This window comes from Anser anser (genome assembly GCF_964211835.1).
Source record: "Anser anser genome assembly, chromosome: 3".
NCBI lineage: Eukaryota > Metazoa > Chordata > Aves > Anseriformes > Anatidae > Anser > Anser anser.
The window spans coordinates 116,373,593-116,394,643 of NC_139722.1; the positions used below are offsets into that span (position 1 = coordinate 116,373,593).

General features: G+C 43.4%; 1 protein-coding gene across 1 annotated transcript in view; it reads left to right on the forward strand.

The window, feature by feature from the left end:
• LOC310897015 (uncharacterized protein) overlaps positions 1-21,051 on the forward strand; it is a 547,020-nt gene that overhangs the window by 476,454 nt on the left and 49,515 nt on the right. The window contains exon 20 of the mRNA XM_083830110.1: positions 13,029-13,092. The gene's annotated coding sequence lies outside the window, so the exon portion shown is untranslated. The remainder of the gene's footprint in view (positions 1-13,028; positions 13,093-21,051) is intronic.

Here is a 21,051-nt window from a genome sequence, read left to right on the forward strand (position 1 = left end):
TTTCTCTTCTACCAGTGAAACAAAGCATTTTGGTTTTACGTGGGAGAAACCCATGGGTTAGTCATTAAGACATAATAACCCACCCCTCCAGCACCAGTCACTTTGCCCTGGAAGTAATAACAGTTAGTTGTATCCTACAGTGTAGACCAATACCAGTTCCTCAACTGGTCTTTAACTGCGCTCACCTTAAGCTGTCTGTTTTGTGCCTTTAACCATTGTTTACAAACCGAAGTATTTGCATCGCTGTTCCCAAAACCGAAAGTGGCCAAAAAAAAGATGTATTTTCTGCTTGTGCTATTGGCTGTTAGGCTCACACTTCTGTCTTCTGCAGCCTAATGTCTGCTTAGAAGCAGAAAGGTATTTATGGAGGCAAATGAATCAATTGCTAAGGACCAGCTATGGTACCACAGTTAATTTTGCAAAAACTGCATTAAAGGTGGAAAAGAGTGGAAAAATGATGTGGAGTTCCTGAAAGCTGGAGTGTACTTCTGATCCACATCATTTTAATCTCCATTGAGCCCATGTGCTATAATAGATTGGGCATTTAGTCTTCTTGTGCTAATTATTCCATTGTCAGTTCAAGCTATAATTTTAGATCACTCTAAATGTGAAGCTCTGAGCAAGAGGTATTAAAAGTTGATTTCTTGGGACATCCATGAAATAAAAAGATCAGTGTCCTGGTGTGATTTCATCCTGTGCCTCCAGATTAGCATTCTAAAGCAGCATCTCTCCAGCTACGATATATTTTAAAACATTCGTAGTCATTTGGCATTGTTTCTTGCTGAAGTATGGTAAATAAAGGGGGAGAATTTCAAAGGCACAAAGGGTAGTTCTTCCACTGAAAGCTGGTGGAAGTTGTGTGTCTGATTCCCATTTGTGCCTTTGAAAACACACATGTGCCTGCTTTGCCCATGGCTTTAAATCTCATGTGCACACAAACACAAGCCCCATGTTCCTATTCAACCTTCCGCACACAGTTTAGTTTCCTCGCAGTGTCACAAACTTTCCACAGTAGCTGAAATATGTCAGGATGTTTTTGTCAAATTGCTGAGACCAAGTTCTTCAACTCCCACTCTGCACTTGTGGGGTGATCAGATCACGATGTTAGCAGAGTCGCATAAGAGCTTATTAGCAGCTGTTGCAGACACTGTCTCTGTGCTCTAAAAACAACAACGAGAACAGCAACTCAGCTGGGAAGAGCATATGCAATAGCCTTTTAATCATTGCTTCAACTCACCATGTCATGATGCGTAAGCTTTCTCATCAATGAGGCTAGGAATACAAAACCAGAGAACTTCTTAAATATTTCAAACACCTGCATCTTGTGAAACAAATTTATGCTACCAGATTAAAAAATAAAAATAAATAAAAATAAAAATAAAAATAAAAATAAAAATAAAAATAAAAATAAAAATAAAAATAAAAATAAAAATAAAAATAAAAATAAAAATAAAAATAAAAATAAAAATAAAAAAGGGGGGGTGGGGGGGGAGGAGGAAGAAAGAAAAAAAATCTCTTGGATCAAAAGTGTCTTCTTATCAGGAAATGAAGGACAGGAACAAAAATACCCTCCTCCTTCATCTCCTCCTCTTCTTTTCCCACCTCAAACTTGATGATAAAATTCTGTAATCTGACAACCCCCTGCAAAATGAGAGCTGAGTGTTTACAAATGGGGCTTTTCGATGCAAGCCTGCAATTTCAAATCTCCCCAACACCAGCCATTTCAAAGCTAGTTAGGCTGTCTCCTTTTCGCCGCTATCTGTGCTGCCCAGCTTTGCCATCCTCCTTTATCTGCCACGGTTGCGAAGCCAACGTGAGTGGCCACGCAGAGGGGGACACAGGCAGCTGCAGGATGCAAATGCCAAGCTTCAGAGCCTGTTTATTCAGCGGTGGCAGGGAAGTCTGTCGCTGGTCACTGGGCTGGAGACGTGCCCACCAGCTTGGTGTGGGATGCTGCTCAGCTATCCTGCTTCTCCGCAGCCTGCACCGTGGCAGTTGCAGTGATGAATTCGTTTCCTTTCGGAGTAAGTCAAGTTGCCCCTTGACTCAGAAAGTCCAATGTTGAACTTGCATGCTCTGCAGGCAGCGAGTGGAGCTCAGCATGGTAAAAGTGGCCAGCAGATGTCTCTCAGGATATTTCTTTGCAGACACCGCTCTCCCAACTCCCTCTCTTTCCTGAGCTTCCAGAAACTGGCGGTGGTGGGTTAGGAGAAATTCTGTTTTAGCATTCTCTGCAAATACTGCACCCCCAAGTACTTGGGAAAATTAAGGGAATGTTTTATAAAGATTTTTTTTTTATTTAATGGCAAGGAAAGGCAGCCCTTTTATATCTTCAGAACACGTCATGCTTATGTACAGCCATTGAGAAAATGAAACAATGTCACTCATGGGGGCATACGGTATTTTGTATTACTTTTGATTGGGATTGGGAAAAGCACTAACATTGCTGGGATTCTGCTTCATTTAGCACAGGGGAATTGGTAGATGACAGGGAAAATATTCTGTTCACAGGTGCAGGCTGCGTCGACACAAGGCAAATCTGCTAATCAAGCTGTACCTGCCGAGGTGTGCTGGCAAATTTTTCCTTGGGTAGACTTGGCCTAAGCCCGAGCTCTTTTCTTCAGCTGGCTATATATTATCCTCTGTATTTAGACAGAGAAACTGCAGCAATGAGGCTAAGTGGTTGCTCATGGCACTGAAGGAATTAGTTTTAGAGGTGGAAGTGGAAGGCTGGAGTCCCCTGGTCCCAGTCATGTTCACACCAGACCGCTGCATTTTGGCTTGGATGGGGTTTAAAGCTCACCACTTAGGTCATGCAGAAAGCGCGCACACTATTATCATTTTGCAGGAGCTCTCCATTGGCATGATCCATGTCTTTGAGAATACAATAGTCCATCACCAATCCAATCATCTTCCTGTGACTGAGGGGTTTATGCAATTATAAAAAAGTGGATGATTTGAATGCTCTATCCCTCTTGTGGAATTATGTTTGGACTTTATCCGAAGAGACAGGGAAGGGATTTTGTTTGTTTTGTTTGATCATTTCTTATCACAGAACTTTGTTTGACTCAAACCACAATGATACAAGCATTCAAACACCACCTTCAGATGTAATATTGATTTATAAAACAGCAGTGCACAGCTGCTAAGCTTCACTGTTGCATACAGAATGTCTTCAATTCCCAACAAATTACTGGCATTTCTACCTATTTACAAATTAATGTTTCCTCTGAACCTTGTGCATTTCTTGTTATTCTAGTCTGCTTTCTTCAGTTTCTGCTTAGAAACCCTGTGTGAGTGTGCATTATGCAGTGATAGGGCAGCTTTAGAGCATCAGTTAAATTGGAGTTAAATAAAAAAAAATCTAGATCAACTTTTATCCCTAGGCAAGTTATGCACTGAGTGAAATTAAACCACTATATGTACTTGTAGATTGAAGAATCAGAGGTGGAGGATGGGTCAGAAACACTAAGATCAAAGTTTTTCTTCTTTGAAAAAAATCCCTTTGAAAAGCCCCCATGCCACCTATTCTGCTTGTTAATGTTTTGACTGGAAGTGTCTGGCAGTGTCATCATCAGCAGATATTTTTAAAGACCTTTTTTTTTTTTTTTCTGGAGCTAACTCTAATAGCAAAGCAATGGATCCTTAGCAGCCTCTGTTATATGTCTCTTAAGGGAATATTTTTGTTAATTGCAAATATTTGATTGACAAACATGGGATGCAATTAGTAGGCAGGCACAGTAGGAATGTGCAGTGAACTGGATCTCTGAACCAACAGATCTCAACTCTCTCAGCTTGATCTGAAATAGGCTAGAGCATTTAAACCATATGTTTCCCTCAAACTTTTTCTTTCCTCTGAAAATTCCTTATTTCCCTCAACTAACCTTCTTTCACTCTCTGCACCAAGGGAGCTAATTCATCTACTATGATCACGTCAAATAAAGACAGAAAATTCTACACAAGCTTCAGACTTATGCTGCTTTTTGACCGTGGCAGTAAAAATTAATGTGGACAAGACTATACATGCCGGTTGTGCCTTACAAAAGCCCTAGGTGAAAGAGAATACAATCTAATTTAACTTTAGACATTTTGAGCTTAATGGTCTATTTAAACAACCTGGTACCATCTGACTACATTTATCAATTATATTTCTTTTTATTTATACAGAGCACTGTCTTTCTGAGAAGGCTATAATTAAAACTTATCTAGATAAATTGTGCTCAGATTCTGTGGCACGAGAAGGAATTCAAAGGATCTCAGTGTTTTTATGTGTTCTTTTTCATAAAAAAAAGTTGCTCTTAAATCTTTAAAGTGAAATACATTTTAATGATTAGAATAGCCTAATTGCAATAGTTTTTATAATTACAGCTAAGAATTACCAGCAGGAAATGCTGTGTGGTCTGTAGATTAAAGGGCTGGCACCCCAGAATAAACTCTTCTGGGCAAGCAGTGCCCCTTCTAGTGGGGAGGGGTGCTCATTGCCCACCTTCCTGCGACGAGGGTCCTGAAATGAAAGCTGCCGTGAAGAATTCACCGATTCCTTTGGTTTTCAGGCATTTCCAGCTCACTCTTTGTGATGTAGGAATTGTCTCCCAGTAGCCCCGCATGGCATCACTGGCTGAGCCTCGCTGAGCCTGGCACGGGGCGGGCGCTAGGAGCTGCTCTCCCAGGTCTCCCGCAGGCAGATCTGTGCTGCACCGTGTGCTGCACCGCCGAGGCACCTGCACAAGCTCGGGTGGCAAAAGCAGCCCAGCGAGGTGGTCCGGAGCTGCAGGGGGCTCATTTGCCCTGCTGAGAAGCTCATTTGCAGCTGTCTCGGGTGTCTCCACAATCCACATGAGCGTACGGTGCAGTGTCAGGGTGATATTTTTTACAGCTCAACTGCAATAGTATTTTTCTCAGATGCTGAGGAGTACAGACCCCATTTGGCAACTTCTTCCAGTCGGAGAGTAGGTGTGCTTGGCACGGGCGAAGCAACAGAAGTGACTAGCCTACCCTACTGTGCTAGTATTTGTAGTGTGTTTTATTGTATTATCAGGGAGTATTCAGAGGGAAACAGAGAAGTCACTCTCTCCTTGCTATTATTTTTAGTATGGCATCAACCGATCTTACCGTAACCTGATTTTTACCATAATGTGCGAGTCCCAAATGCCTTCAAGATCTCTGGCAGTACTCCTCCGAGTATCGTGAGTTGGTGTGTACCCACCTCATCACACTCCATTACAGCATGCATATTTATAAAATCACATGAAGGGGCTAATGAAGCTTTGCTCATTTCAGAAGGGCCCGATCCCACAACATTTACTCCTACTGGGGACTACTCGTGTGATTAAGGCTGACTCACATAAGTGTTGCAAGATCCAGCCTTTAATTTGCAAATCCCAATAACGATATGTGTTAATCAGACACTTCATCAGTGAAAAGAGTGCTAGATCTGTAGTAGCTGTATGGTAAGGCTATAAATATAAGCTACATTTCTTTAAAACTTCCTTACAGAATTTTGTCCCTAGAAGGGAAAATGTTATCTCAGTGCTGTCTACATCCTGACTGTAAAATTTCAAATTCATTGTAAGCAACCCCAGCGAACTAACAAAAAAATAATTTTCATCTGTAAGATTTCATGCCGTGTATTTGTAACCCTCTTATCGAAGCAATATTCAACCGGGGCACTTACAAAAGACTTTTTTTAGGAGGTTTGATAATATTTTTACAGAAGGGCAGTTAAGGAAGGTCCATTGCAAACCCACAATAACGTAGACAGAACTGCATGATGAACAACTTCTGTACGGTAGAGAGATTTTAAATGCTGGTCCAGGTGCATGCTTGGGCTTGTCAAGGTTGCCCTTGGTGAGGTCCGGTCCCCTCATATATTTCTTTTTTCACACTGGAGCCGTTGTTGTGTCTCTGGTTAAGTGCTTGACAGAAAATGTCCTCAGTTGGGCTGTGCATAATGTATACTGTCGATTTGTAAAATCTTTCTATGCGACTGTGTTGAAAGAGGGACTTTGTCTCAGGTTTTCTCTTCACAGCTCCACAATTCAAATTTTACTGTTTTGTCATGTTAATGTAATTCACTTAAAATATTTAAATTGTCCTTAATTAATCGAGCAGGGAGATTATCATTGTGGTGAACTTGTAGGCAGCGTGCAGAACAGTACTGACACCATTTTGGTGAATACAGGTGATGAATGGTGTTGACATGAACGGCTGCAGTTACACAGTGTGCGTATACACAAATTATACCGCCATGTGTGTTCCTCTGTGTTATGAAAGCCTTTTGTTTATATATACCCAGCTATACATTTACACATTATGTAAATAAACACACATATGCCCATGCAATTTAATTGAATATATGGCTATGGGTTAAGAGGCATGTTACTCTGATGAAAAACATCTTATGGTACTGAGTAAAAATATTTCCAACGTGCTTTTGAGTCTCCTGTAGAATTTAAGAAGGAACTGCAGAGATTTCTTTAAGGTAGTGGTTCGAATCAGTTAATAAGAGGGCTTGGGATTCTTCCCAAACCTCTAGGCTGTTGAATGGCACTCTTAGAAACCCATCAGGTTTCATCTTTACTCAACTCCTTTTATCCTTATTCAATTATAAGCTTTTCCATTGATCTTTGGTACATGCAAAATGGAACGTTACCCTTTGAACTTTGTCTCAAATTAGGTACGTACTTTTAAGGCAGTGTGCAAGAAGCTATGCATGTGGATTAGTCCTCCAAACACAAACTCCCCTAAAACCAGCAATGGGCTGGTGGTGCCACGATGGCGTGCCCTGCCTGGAGGGCACCAGGGAGGTGGGCTCCTGCTGGAGAATTGCCTTTGGGAGCTGCAGGAGGTGGCAGACCCACTGCTGAGCCCCACCGGAGGGAGAACGCACACTGGGAGGTTGCACCGTGTGGGGTGCACCTTCTACATGGCCCTCGTCTGGGAGTGAGAGGGGTCTGTGGGGCAGTAATAGCTGTTTCTCGTGGTGTAAGGCCCTGCAGGCCATGCTGCAAGGTGACCTGTCTCGCTCCAGCAGAGCCCGGATGTGTGTGTCTGCCTCACAAAGAAATCTCTGCTTTTGCTTTTTGTTTGTTTGGCTTTTTTCTCCGTCTCATGCACGCAGCCAGGGCGCCTCTCCTCCAGCTGTTCTGTGACACCGCACAGCCATCAAACGTTGGAAGCCCAGCTCAGAGAGCAGCAGTGACAGACTCCCTGGTGCAGGCAGGCCAGGTCCCAAATCTATTGTTCATACGAGAAAGCTCGGCAGAGTGACTTGACAGGTTTTGAAAGCACTGGAGAACTTCCCCAGGAAGTTTTCTTCCTTTCATTACCCCATTCCCTCACTCTCCCTCAAGCCAAATGCAAGATGTGTGACATTTTAACAATTAACAGGGAGGGGAATAACGTTGCTTCTGAGCACACACGTGTACACACACACGCTCGGGTAAGCAGGTGTGGGAGCACCGGCACTCCTTCTGCTTGCGAGGGCTTGCACTGCGATGCTTTGTAGTGTTGCATTCAGACACCGTGTTCTCAGTGTCTTTGTTATTGTCGCCTGATAAATAAACAGCCCTAAAATTACAGAACTTATTATGGTAATTGAGTGAAGAAAAGGAAATGCAAACCCGGCCTCACTATCTATTACATTGCCGCTGCTAAAGTTGCCTAAACCTGCGCTACTCAAATGATATTGTAATATTAGCCTTCTTTCTTTTTTCACAATGATTGTTTTCTGTCCATCTCAAGCTGGATGTCAGTTCATTTAGATTTACATCAAGTAGTAAATTAAAATAATCACTCAGCAAACACTCTCAGCTCAGTTTTCTCTTTCAGTCAGGAGTTGCGAGAGATGCTTGAAGCATTCAAGCAGAAAATATTGCTGTCTAGATATTTGTCCTCTGGGTGATAAAGGAGGCATTGTCTTGGGACCCACTCAGGCCTCGGAGCTGATAGTAGCTGTGCATCACAGCTGTGAAGTGCGCTTTGTTATGTGTCTGAGGATTAGGGTTCAGGACCTTGTTTTTCTTGAAATACCAGACTGATCAGAGCTGCATATGTTCGGGGGAAAGCAGAGGTCGATGGTTCTCTGTCCACATTTTTACTAGATTATTCTTGGACAGAACTCTGGGAGAATACCCTGCAGCTTAAAACATCCCAAGAGTTTTTCATATTCTGCATTATAACCATCATGGAAAAAAGGCTGTAGTTTATCTATCTGCATTTGAAACAAAAGACTACAGCATCACAGCCGAGTCCCTGGGCTTTGGACCCGCGCTGGAACAGACTGAATTTTGCTCCTTTGTGTTCCATTTACAGTACAGCTGCCCATTTAGAAGCATGAATGCACCTTGATATAATAACCAAATCCAAAGAATGTGTGGCCTAAAGGAGAGCACAGTCAATCTTCATATCGACAGCTAATCTTAAAGCAAGGGTGGAAACGGTGTGGTGCATGGAGCAAGGGGCTTGGGGGGACAAAAGAAGGCTGTTCTGTGTCTCTGCGCTGGGGGTTTTAGAAAGAGGATGGGGATTTTTTTTCTAGTTAAAACATTTAACTACATCTTCTTTCCTATCCCTCAGGAAAACAAAAACAAAGCAGAAGCCCTAACCAAAATCTGTTATTTTAGCAAATAAGATGTGTGCAGAAGCACTCTTAGTGAAGATGCCATCGTAAATTAAGGTAATACTTCCATTACAGTCACTGAGTTAAGTCGGGGTAGAGTCTGCAGGATCTGGGTGTTACCTGAGCAGCCTCTGAAGCAGCACAGTAAGACAGTTTGCAGATTTGAGGATCTTGGGCCAGACTCTCATCTCACTTGTGTTGGTGGGATACCACAGAAGCTAACTGGATTTTACTGATACACTGAGGACTACACGTGGCTCTTTTGTTGCAAGAGAATCAACTCTCAGGGTCACCAGTGTCCTTCTGAATCCGTCCCTTCCAGAATGGGGCCCTGATCAATAGGCAGATTATTGCCTTTGAAGTGATGGATGGCAATCCTACAACCCCACTGGTGGGCTGGAAGTGAGAAAAGCATTTTGCCTGTACACAGCGTAATGCCTAAGGACTGTTTCCTTTTATTCCTCTGCTCGATAACATGTCAGTAGACACAACTTGTAACCCCATCACCCATGTATTTTTGCTTTTTAAATTAGGCCACTGTGGAAAATGGTCCCTCCTGTCATTCAAAGCAGGGGGTTACATACCAAAATTGTTTTGGCTTAAGTCTCAGGACTGGAATTGCTTCCCTCCCACAGAGCAGGGCATCTGCTCCGTCCCTCTGGAGCTAGGGGCAAGGCCTGGCTGCTGCCTGCAAAATGAAGCCTGCGTTTGGGCTTTGCCCAGTTCTCACCTGCTCGTCTTCCACGGAGCTGGGCCTGCACATCCCTGCCATGGCTCCCCATCACCCTGCATGTCAGTGGTGATCTGAGGCACGGGCTTGGTGGGATTAATGAATGGTGGGAGGTTGCCATTGTCCCAGGGCACTGGCTTGGGCTCACTTGGAGACCAAACAGATCCTGAAGCTCCTCCTACCCCCCCAGTCTTGTTACAGACGCCATTGCCATTCAGAGGAGACCCTTGGCAAGCTGCAGTTTTGGTGCTTTTGGCAGGGATGATCCACAGGTCGGTTTTCTGCCTAGGCAAATTGTTTCCCAAGTGACAAAAAAGAGTAACTGGGGCCGGATGCAGACTGAGGAGCCTTGGTCAGAAGCTGACCTGTGTAGCTGTCGTCTGACTTGAGCTCTGCATGCCCAGCATAGCTCTGTCTGTGTTTGTGTATGTGTCTGCCACATAGCTCTGTGTCGCTAAAGGTCCTCCTGCTCTACCGCCCTGCCCTGTGCTTTTTCCAAGGGGGTGTGCTGGAGAGAGGACACACATGGACCACAGCGGTGCCGTGTGGCACGAGGGAAGGGATTTGCTGTTACTTCATTGTCTGCCTGGCAGAACCGATTTGCTGCGTTTGTGCAGTTCTGCCTACAGAAGCTGGCATCATATTAAGGCATTTATCATCGGAGATATGCTAATAGCAAACTTTCAGAAAAATTACAGAGCAACAATCAATGTCTCGTTTGTTTATAAGCAGTCTTTTGTAGTTAGTTTTTTTCCTTCACTTCTGCTTCCCCCTTTCTTAGAAAATGACCACAGGGTACTGACCTCTCTTCTTGTGCTCACAGAAATCCTCTCTCTCTTTTTTATTTTTTCTCTGGCTTTTTTTTTCTCACTAGTATTTTTAATGCATTTTTCTTTTTTAATGCTTTGAAAAGGCTTGGTTTATCCTCCTTCATTCTAGCACAGCTATCCATCAGCCCTCTTTTCTACTTGAGTTGTTGCTACTGATGGGCTTCCTTTATTACTATATTTTCAGTGCCTTTTCCCCCTTCTTCCCTAATACAGTTATGTCTCTTGTTTGTCTGTCTCATACTTTTTTCTTTTTCCTATATCCCGGCAAAATATATTCGAGGAGCCACGTACTGTTTCTCTCTAATCCCTTTCTGCAGCCCTCAGCTGTTTCCCCTGCCCTGCAGAGACCGATACCTCTGGTGATGCTTTCCCAGCGGCGCTGGGGCCGGCCCCGTCCCCTCCCTCCCATGCTGTCTCTCTCCTCCGCTCTGTCACACTCGGTAAGCAGCATGACACAAGCCGTGCGCACGGAGTGACAGAGCCGTGCTGCGAGGCACAGCACCACAGCTTGATGGCCTGAGCTCCTCGCGCTGCCTGAGCGCCTGAGCAGCAGTGCAGGGCGCAGGAGGGTGCTGGCGAACAGCGAGAGCATCCCTGTGCAGCCAGCTCCCTCCTGTCCTGCTGGAGCCTGGGAGCCCTCTGATGACTTTTCATATTTTTTAGCTAAAAACTCAGATCAGGCTTCTGTCTCAAGGCTGGACAAAGGAAGGGGGAACTCCCTTGTTTGTTATATTTAAAAAAAAAAAAAAAGGCAAAAGACAGGTTCCTAAATGAAGAAAAAAAAATGCTGGGGCAGAAGATGACCACAGCCTCCAGTTCCTTGTGCAAGCTCAAGTCACTGAAGAGAGCTGGAGGCAGGGAGTGAAACCTTCCCCCTTCTGCTACCCGATCCCTCAGCTTGCGAGAAGGAGGCATGGGGGCCAAGGTATCTCAGGGAAAGTATTTTGTAGGTGTAAACTGGCATTCCAGGAATTACATTAACTTTATGCATTTCTATTTGCTGAAAATCACGTCTCAGAGATTTATCTCATTTGAGTTCTTTGTGAAAAAAAAATGTACAAGCATTCACACAGCCGTCTGATGAAGCTTACTGAAGTTGCTTGAAGTATATATTGATAGATGTCTAGATATCTCAATATCAATTTGGGTATGGAATTGCTTAGATTATCAAAATATTGACATAAATCCTTATACAAAATTAGACACTTCTGTTGTGAGTGGTACTTTTTTTTTGTTTTTCTCCTGCTGTCACCAATCACTGCTATCACAGCCCAGCCTAAAGCCAGACACTGGAAGGGGAATTTCCCCTAGTTCTTTGCAATAAAAGAAAAAAAAAAAGAGAGAGAGGGAGAAAAAAAAAAGAGAGAGAGATAGAGAGAGAATTTCCTGACTGCAGAAAAAGAACTACTGGGGTAGAAGGTTACCAAGGCCTCTGGCTTCTTGTGTGTAGCTGAAGAGAGTATTCAGAGAGTTCAGACACAAGTAGGAGATCTCTGAGTGCAGGAAACAAGCAACGTAGTACGAGGTGAGAGAATTAAGCAGAGAGAAGGAGGGCAGTTACCTCCTGTGCATCCATTCCTGGCAAGAGAGGTATCCAAAGAATCCTTGAAAGAGACATCTTACAAAAGCTTCATTATGAGCTCTTGCTAATTTGAGAAATGTCAGAAACGCCAATATTATTCTCCACTCAGCTGTCAGGCTCTGTGTGTGTATCTGATCGGATGGCACTTTCTGATAAACTGTTCACTCATTGTGCAGCACCTGGCAGAATGGCATCACTTCAGTCTAAGTGAATAATATCTGTTCTCTATTCATTACATAACAAAATCTCGGTATCGTGTCTGCTGCCATGGGGCGTGAAGAGCTCTGCTTGGTTTTTGCTGCAGTGGCTGCGGACTGTCACCAGCAAGACCCATTGCTAGCGCACAGCATCCACAGGGGATTTCTGAAGTTCTTGTTCTAGTTCAGTACTGGGAGATGCTGGAGGCGTGCAAAATGTAGGCAAAAACAAATGCATAGGATTTGAAGTTGTCCCCCCTCTAACAATACAAATTGTCTCAACATTCTTCTAGAGCTTGCCTGGTGGTGGTGGTGGGATTGCATGGGGCGTTACCTCTTACATGCAGTCAGCCCCTTTCCCAGCAATGCCATACAGATCCCAGGCTCAAAGTGCAGCTGAAATAGCGGCCTTGGCTGCAGCTGCTACCTGGAAATCCGGAGGCCGTTGTCTTCCTTATTTCATCTGTCGCTAGTCAGCTGGAAAGCACAGTGACCTATGAGTAATGTGGCCATCCCAAACTCATGCTGATAAAACCTTTACGCTACCTCCTCGCACCATCTCTCCCTTTCTGTCTCTCGGAGACGTTCTGATCCAATCTTGACTTCCTTTGAGGTAGGGCATTCTGGCTTAATGCCCTACCCCCCATGGAGAGTCAGAGAGAAATGATTTTGAGTTTGTTGTTTTTTCCTTTTGTTTTTGCCTGACAGACTTGTCTGCAGAGCTTTTATAGCAGTGAAAAAGGATATGACTCTGTGGCCATAACCCAGGGGCCCTTTTGGACATTGCTCCTCTCAATCCGTGGCTGCTGTTGAGGGCATAGCAGAAGAATTTCCAAATCCCAGAATATCAGGGTTGTCATAGGGACAGTAAAGCACCAAGCGTATCTTGGAGCAGCCCAGAGGTGGGAGATAACAGAGTTCACTTGTTCTTTACTCTCTCCACCTTGTTGACAATATCACATGTATTCTGGCTTCCACTCGGCAGTCAGTCCACTTGGCATATTTTGGTAATCCTTTGTTTTAGGGATGTTTGTATCATTAATGAATGTTTCTTGTTTGTTCCTTACAGGTCAGCTTGGTGGATTTTATGACAGACTTCTACAGCTGAGGGACAACTGTCTGTGGATCTCCAGGTAACTGTCATTGCTTCTGTTTCTTTCATGAGCTTCTCTGGTTGTTGTGACCTTGTCTTCGATTTTAGGCTGCAGTCCTCATTCCTTACCCCCTGTGTTTGTCACCTCGTGATCAGAGTGTTGTCCTGAGTTGCATCTTAGAGCTCCTTGGAAACATAAAGTGAAGGATGTGCTGGCTGCCCACTCAGTATGCAGCTCTTGTGTCCCACAGGTAGCCTTTGACCAGAAACCTGCAAGCTGCCTATTCATATCTAAGGAGATTTGCTTGCATTTTATGAAGATATAAATGGTTGAGCGCTAACTGGGTAAAGAACTGTCTTTCTGTCTGTGTGATCCTGCCATAACTGTGGTTAATGGAAGAACTCAGTGGCAAGGCAATTTTCTTGTCTCTAGAGAAACACTCTCACTTTTTAACTGGACAAAGCCCTCATCTACTTCTCACTTTTTTTAAGGTCTGAGATTTACTTGGTGTTTCTGCAGTAGATTTCAGAATGTTTCATGATTACATTAGTTTCATTCCTTTCTTTGAGAAATTCAAGATTAATGTAGGCATATGCTTCAACAGAAACCTACAAAAGAGCATTGGGTGTATTGGTTTGAAGACCACCATGCCAAATACACTAAGCCCCAGTCCTGCTGTGACACCAAGTCCATGGCAGTAGATTAGTGCGCTGCCTTGCAAGGTTGTTCAAGGCCCAGCCTTAACGAGTCAGATGAAAGCAGACTGTTTTTCAGTTTGGCATTCAGCCATCCTTGTTATGGTAGTGTTTGTGTTGTAAGCTCCTTGGGGCAGGGACTGTGGCTTTCTGTACATGTTGAGTCACTCCAAGATTGTGGCCAGCATTCTGTGAACCAAAGCTAATAAATCAAAGCCAGCTTTTCCTCATGTGCTTCAAAACCTACTCCATTTTGGAACGAGCAAACCACGTACAGCTCACTGCAGGCTTTGTCAAATTATTCCTCCCCTTCACACTTGGACTCTTCTTCATTTTCCACACACTTAATACTCACCCAGCTCCTTTCTGTAACTGGCAGCTGATCCAATTACACACTAGAGGTAGAAATGCTGAAGTCTTACAGTTCAAATGTGGAATGATATGCATAGTCACTTTGTCACTCAAATCCTTTAAAAAAAAAAAAAGGAAAGAAAGAAAGAAAAATCAGACTAGCTGGCCATGATTAAGGGCAGAAAATAGAGCACACAGTTAATATCTCCGTGGTTTGCCAATACTGGGATGTCACAAGTACCAATCAGGAAACTGGAGCCATGTGGCTTCCCAGATAAAAACATGGGCTTTTTTCTTCTAGGGCTACAGTTAAATCCAGCTTAAGGTTCTGAATTAAACGAGTCCCTTAACCTCTGCAAGTGCACGCGATCCCTCCAGGTCAGAGATGAGGTTATTGGCAGGTCAGCATGGTGAGGCTTGTATTCTCTTGCCTTCAAAAAAAACGTTATGGCAGAAATGAAGGAATTAAGGTCCAACCCCTGGCAGAAGGCCAAGAAGCCAGAGGTGTATGGGCAGCAGCCCCCAGACGGAGAGGCACCGCGGGAGGAAAACCTGAATTATCAGAGGGCATGAACGTAGGCAGGGCCGTGTCGGGGCATCACTTGCTACTCAGGTCTCACTTGCTACTGCTTTGTGCAGCAAGGCACTTCATGGTAATGAACTTATCTGCTGCTCACGGGCAGCGGGATCTCAAAGGTAGGCTAAATCTGGGGTCAGCTGGATGGTGCTGTGTTCTGCCTGAGCTGTTTTCTGGAGTCCCCAATTTGCTTTTTGTTGCATTAACAGTACAAAACTGTAGCTAGAGTCAAATGTGGGATCCCAATGGCACCATCAGAATGTGCAGCTCTTGAACTATGCAAGTTGCCTGTGTAGAGTTGTGCCGAGAGGGAACTTGTTTTTTAGTGGAAAGGATCCCACACACTCACTCTAGATAATAATGAATCCCAGTAATAATGATCCATTTTGAATTATAGGTAAAGGTAGGATGGAGACATTGTGTAATAACAGATACTCCTCATTTGCACTGTTGGCATTTGGCTGCTGTGTGCACAGAGGGCTTATTTGTGTGCCTAATTCCAGAATTACATTTCTGGAAAATTCTGGTTGAGTTTCTCAGCTGTACTTTTGTTCAGGGTTTTGTTCAGAAAGCCAGTTAATTCAGCAGAACAAGCTTGTAAAACTGTGCAGCGGTAGCCCAGTAAAGCATCTTCCACATTACCAAAAATGTAGGAACCTTCAAAGCCTCCAAGCTCCTCCAGCTCCCACCAGAGAGCTAGAGCTGGGAATCCCATATGACAGAAAACAAGCAATAATTAAAAATCCCTATTTTGCCCAAAGAATTCCTTTGTTCGATGTATGTAAATGTCTTTGCTTGCTTGTAAGTGATTTCATTTTTGGTAGTTCCCTAGCTCGGTAATCTGAGCTTGGGAATAGAGGAGTCTGAAAGGAGTGTTACGCTGAAACAAAACACCTGTCTTTCAGTCAAGACTAAATTGACAAGCAACAATTTAGTTGTCTAAACTCAGAGCTTTCAGGATTTCAGACTACATAAATGTCAAGATGCCTAGGTAGGGCTCAAAGGTGAGCGACAGTGTAGGCAAATATACATTGGAACTTCAATTATCCAAACCCTGATAACTCTCAGTTACCTGAAATTTAAACATGTCTCCCCTCACTCGTAGTTTCCACATTTTTCTGTAAAATCCCTTTGTACGGAATTGCCTATGTCTTTGCCCAGCATAGTCTGTAAACTTCAAGAGCTCGTCTCCTAAGGAGCTTAGTGTGTCTGCCAGATCACAGCATCCGCAACCCCTCTCTGACAGAGCCTATAATTATCCTTTCATGTTACCTGTTACATTTGGATAGAAGTATTAAAATAAATAAATCTTCATTTTCATCTTTGTTGTCTCCAGCTGCATTCCACTTCTCCTTAGGCATGGTGTCACTGGGGCACCCTTCCTCGCAATACAGAGCATAGAAATGCCATTCCTTTAATAATTCGGCATAGGGAGGTTGTGTCCTCTAATGAGCAGATTGGATGGACTTCACTAGTTAGCAGAATTCACCATCGGTAAATTGGATTTCACAGACAAAATTCTTTGCTTTGTTACTCTCCTGTAGCACCTTTGACATCAACTGATATCTAAGAGTCAAACATGCTTCAGTATCCATATTTTTGGAGCTTAAAAACTGCTGGGATCCAAATCAAGATCCCCAGAGAATTTTTGCCTTACATGTCTCCTGTCTGTGGAGACAAGTGGTGGAGGGAGTCCCTCTCCTCTTGTCCTTGCTCTTCAGCAAGCAAGCATTGTCCCCTTTATTCTTTAGGGGAGGAATCTGAGACAGGGTAAGGACAGGAGATGCTTCGCAATTTCATCCCCAGTAGCGAGGACTCTGGGGGAAAAAGCATCTGAATACACTAGTACGATGAACAGACCACTCTGCAGTAGGAGAGATGGCATACACTCATCTGTGCTATGGTTTCTTTTCAGATAAATGTTCATTAGTGGCACTGTGGAATAAAAGTTGCTGTGCAAGTGTTGCCTGCTCTGCAGTGGAGGACTTTTGGGTGGAATGAGGTCTCTGAACATGAAACTGGCAGCATGAGAAAGAATAAGGTTTTTTTTGGCCAGGTCAGGCAATGTCTGCCTTCGCTTTAGCTGAAAGCAAAGAGCTTGATCCTACCAGAACAAATGGCATAAGACATGGAGGATCCAGCATTGCAGAGCAAAATAAAATCCTTTTCTCCATTGAAAGCAGAATTGCGTAAGAGAACTAGAAGGCAAAATACAGTCCAGTTTCATCTGTTGCTTTGACTGGGAATGAGAAGAAAATTAAACTAAATGGGGATATTGTAAATTCTGTGGGTAAAAAGAAATCTCATTCTCCTGGCAGCAAACTAAGATTGCAAAGAAAATATAGCAACAGGAGACAGTCCAGAGAGTGCCCATTTCAATATTTAGGAAGTCCTAGTGTCTTAGGTGTTCCATGGTGATCAAAAATTGAAATAAATTAAAGTTGCATTTTAATTGAATTACACAATGACATCAATTTAAACATTAGTAAACAGATGCAATTTTGTGCAATGCTTTAAATTACATTTCTCACATATGCATTTAATTTAAATTTATTGAGATGGTTATTTATGTTAATAAAATAATTAAAAGCAGTTATTTAAGAGTAACTATGAAATAGCTGTGTAACTACCTATATTAATAAGACAGTTAGTTAAGGGATAATGTCTATTGCTTTATAGTGTAATTGCAATAAACAGCTGCTGAGTTTGATTAAGAGCTGAAGTGGAGCTAAAGTGTTTGAGCAATCTCAAAAGCTATTTGTTGTAAGTGTACTACAAAGCAATAGCGATTATTCCTATTATACAAAAAGCCATAGCATAAACATTAAAATATATTAAAACTCCTTAGTATAATGCTTTTTTCTTGGTTTATTCAAGCATCTCCCTGGGAATGGTGGGGCTAGAGAAGGAGAGGTGGGGCGTTGGTGGAGAAGAGGCTTTTGGGGGGCAATATAACGTGGTCAAACACAGTTTTGTTCATATCCTTATTCCCCCCTGCGTGAGAGTACACCTAACTGCAAGGAAGGGCACCATCGGTGTTTGGGGGCTGTGTTTTCTCAGGGGTGGCACCATTAAAGAATCTTTAGCTGGATCCCTCTCGAATTTTGTAGGAAAATTTCAGCGTTGGCCTCAGGTCTGACCTAGAAATTTCTTCGGCTTTTTGTTAGAATGTAAGAAGGGAGAGCTGAGCATATAGTACAAATCCATCTGCAACTTTGTCTATGAAATGGCTGCTGCCACTCCATAACTCCATCATTAACACATGAAGCAGACACTTCCTGGTCCCCAAGCGTATCCTGCTTTATGGCACTGACACATACCTAAACCACAGACCATTAATTTTCAGTGGGATCAAGTAAGCAAATAGGCATTACTTGTATTGCAGTTGTTATTTACAAACTCCATACTGTCCTGCTTCTGGGCAGTGGGATTGTACATGACGCTTTTGCCTTTAAAATTTCTGCTCTATTAGGGTGCCACAAGTTTTTTAGCAAGTCAGGAAGGAGTTGCTTAATTACTTAAAAGCTGCCTTATTTCACCTTTTATTTGAGAGCAGCTCTGAATGGTAAACTCTGACACATTGATTGAGGCACAAATGGACAGAAGTAGTCAGCTGCCTCTTGCTGCTCCTAGTTCAGGCACCTCTGTGGCTGTATTAAAAGTGAAAATCTCTCAGAGACCAGAAGTGCTATGAAATGCTGCTAAGCAAAAATTTTACCAGTAGAGATTTTGCATGTTTATGGTTTTGTAGTGAACTAGGTTGGCCAAGTCCTGGAGGAAGATCTGTTGGGAGGGTAAGAACATGTCCTGTGTGATCAGGCCCAGATCCCAAACTTCTCATGTTATTGGCTCTTGGGAATCACCCAAGGGGAAGGGCAGGTGATTCTGTCCCTGCAGTGAAGCAAGCTTGGGAAAAATGTACTGAAGTCCATTTGGTCAAAACCCACCAATTCATTCATGTCCAGGTTGTAGAGTTTTCACATCAAAATGTAAAAACTTCACAGTGCAGAAAAAGAAAAAAGAAAAAAAAAAGGTGTTACTGGTATATCTGCACTAGTTTCCTCCCTTTATGCAGTCTGTCCCACAGGAGATATGCTATCTTTGGCTAACCAGTCATATATATTATTTCAAAAGCCGTCCAGCTTGGCAAAGCCTGGTGCACAGCAATTAACCTGGGTGCCAATCCACTGCTAACCCCTATGGGAAGGCTTTTGTTCTGCTTGGTTATGGCAGCCGGCATAGGGGCGGTTCGGTACCAAGGGTGCTTGTGGGCAGGGCAGACAGGGTGCACCAGGAAGGCGCAGCTGCTGCTGGCATCTCCCCAAACCAGCCCCCTGGGTGCCTGAATGGCGAGCGGGACCTGCTGCGCTCTGGCGGCTGCTACCTTGGGAGGAGCTTAGGCAATGGCAGAGAAGCCCACCCAACATCCTCGTCTTGTTAAGCTTCTGGGGCTTGCAGCCCTTCCTAACTCTGCCCTGGGGAAAAACTGTGTAACAATGGATAAAAGACTTGGGCCTCCCAGCTTAGTTACAAAGGATTCTCTTCACTCATCCTCTTAGTGAGAAATCCAGTTGAATGCTTTTTGAAATCTTTCAAATATTAAAAATAAAATAAATCTTCTTATTCCATTCCCCGGCGAGGTTCTCGACTGCAGTGCCATGTTGTTGTGTACTTCAAGTCCTTTAAAATGTCGAAAGGACCCCCGTCAGCGCTGTGGCTGCAGCCAGGTACACGGAGAAAATGTTATTCAGTTCTTTGTGTGCCTTCAGAAAGTTGAAGGCAAAAAGCCCTTGAGCACTGAGAAGGGGAAGGTACAGTGGGTATTAAAATCACTGCTACCAGGCTGCAGGAGGCTTATTGCTACTAGCTGGCTTGGTTGGGATCAGCTTTGGAAAAGGGCTGGAGAAAGCCACGATGTTTCAGCCAGAGACAGGGCAGTATTGCTTACCTTTCACCTAGGCGCTTGAGTCATTGCTGTGTGCTGCTCAGAGCAGTTACTGTGGAAAATACTTGGCAAATCAGTTGTGAAAAGAACTGAAACCTGTTTTTGGCTGCCTGAGAAGCTAGTTTGCCTTTCCTTTTCTCCTCTCCTGAAATGTTTTATGCTCTCTTCCCTTGCTGCCAAAGTCCACCTAGAAATGCCCTACTCCCTCTTTGCATGTGCGTTTCAACCCAGTGGGGCCAAGGTGCTTCAAAACCCGCTGAGGTTACTTATAATCTGACAGGATTGGGAGAATGAAAACTGTCCCTGGCTGCTGTCATGAAGGGACTCATGAAGTGACCCTGCTACCTGCGGTCTCAGAAGTCATTTCTCTTTGCAGAGAAAGCTTTGACCAAAACATTGTTGTCATTGTTTGGTAAACAAAATATCTTCATGGGAAGCTCTTGCAAGCAGAAAAAAAGTTTCTTCTCTCTGCCTTGCAATCTTTCTCTGTCCTCCCAAGGAGCTGTTGAATATTCAGCATCACCTGATTTTAAACTCTTCCTTTAAAGTCTTTGGAGCCTCTCAGTGTTATCAGAGGTCATACTGGTAGACTACCCTGGGTTAGAACACACGAGAACCTGAATTTCTTAACAATAGCTGCTTTCAATAAAGTATATGTTTAGCTTCATGTAAAAAACATCCACTGGCCCTGTTAGATTTTTTTTGACATCTCGCTATCTCTGAGTTTAGCTTTGGTTCATTAGTCAAGGAAATAAACAGCCACATTTCTTATTATTCACACTATCACAGAGTGTATTCCAAGCCTATACATATCCTGTAGCTTGTTAAATAATTCTTTATCCTTTAAGAAATTCCCATTAATCTCTGACCAAGAAGAGCAATAATAGGTTAGTTAGTCATCATATATAAAAATCTGAATCATTTTTACAAGTATCTTTAATGGCTTCCATTAATTACGTGCCTTCATAAAAAAGCTACCCCTCTCAAACACAGCATCCTTTCATTCTTCAAGAGGATCTAATTTCTGAAATAACTGAAATTAAGGCACTGACGCTTTGTTTGGGCAAATTAAGCAGAAAAAAATACACCTCTCAAGCAGAAGGTACAAGAATCATGTTCTATTAACTTGTCAACTATCTTCGTATTATTAGCAACATTTTACAAGTCAACCCAGTGGACTGCTATGATTAGCGCTACGCTGACAGCAAGATATTCCGTGCCTACTGGGTTGGGATTTTAGCAGCAGCCCGGGTGGAGATGAAACATCTTCTTCTCTGCTCTTTGCTTTGCCCCACATGTCCTGGGCTCAGGTTTTGTGGTGGCTGCATGGTCAGCAGGAAGGGGACCGTTACCCAAGGGCACAGTGCACGCTTCCCACCCCGTCCCTACTTCCTCCTCCTGCCCGCCCTGCTCTGAGGAGTGTTGGATTT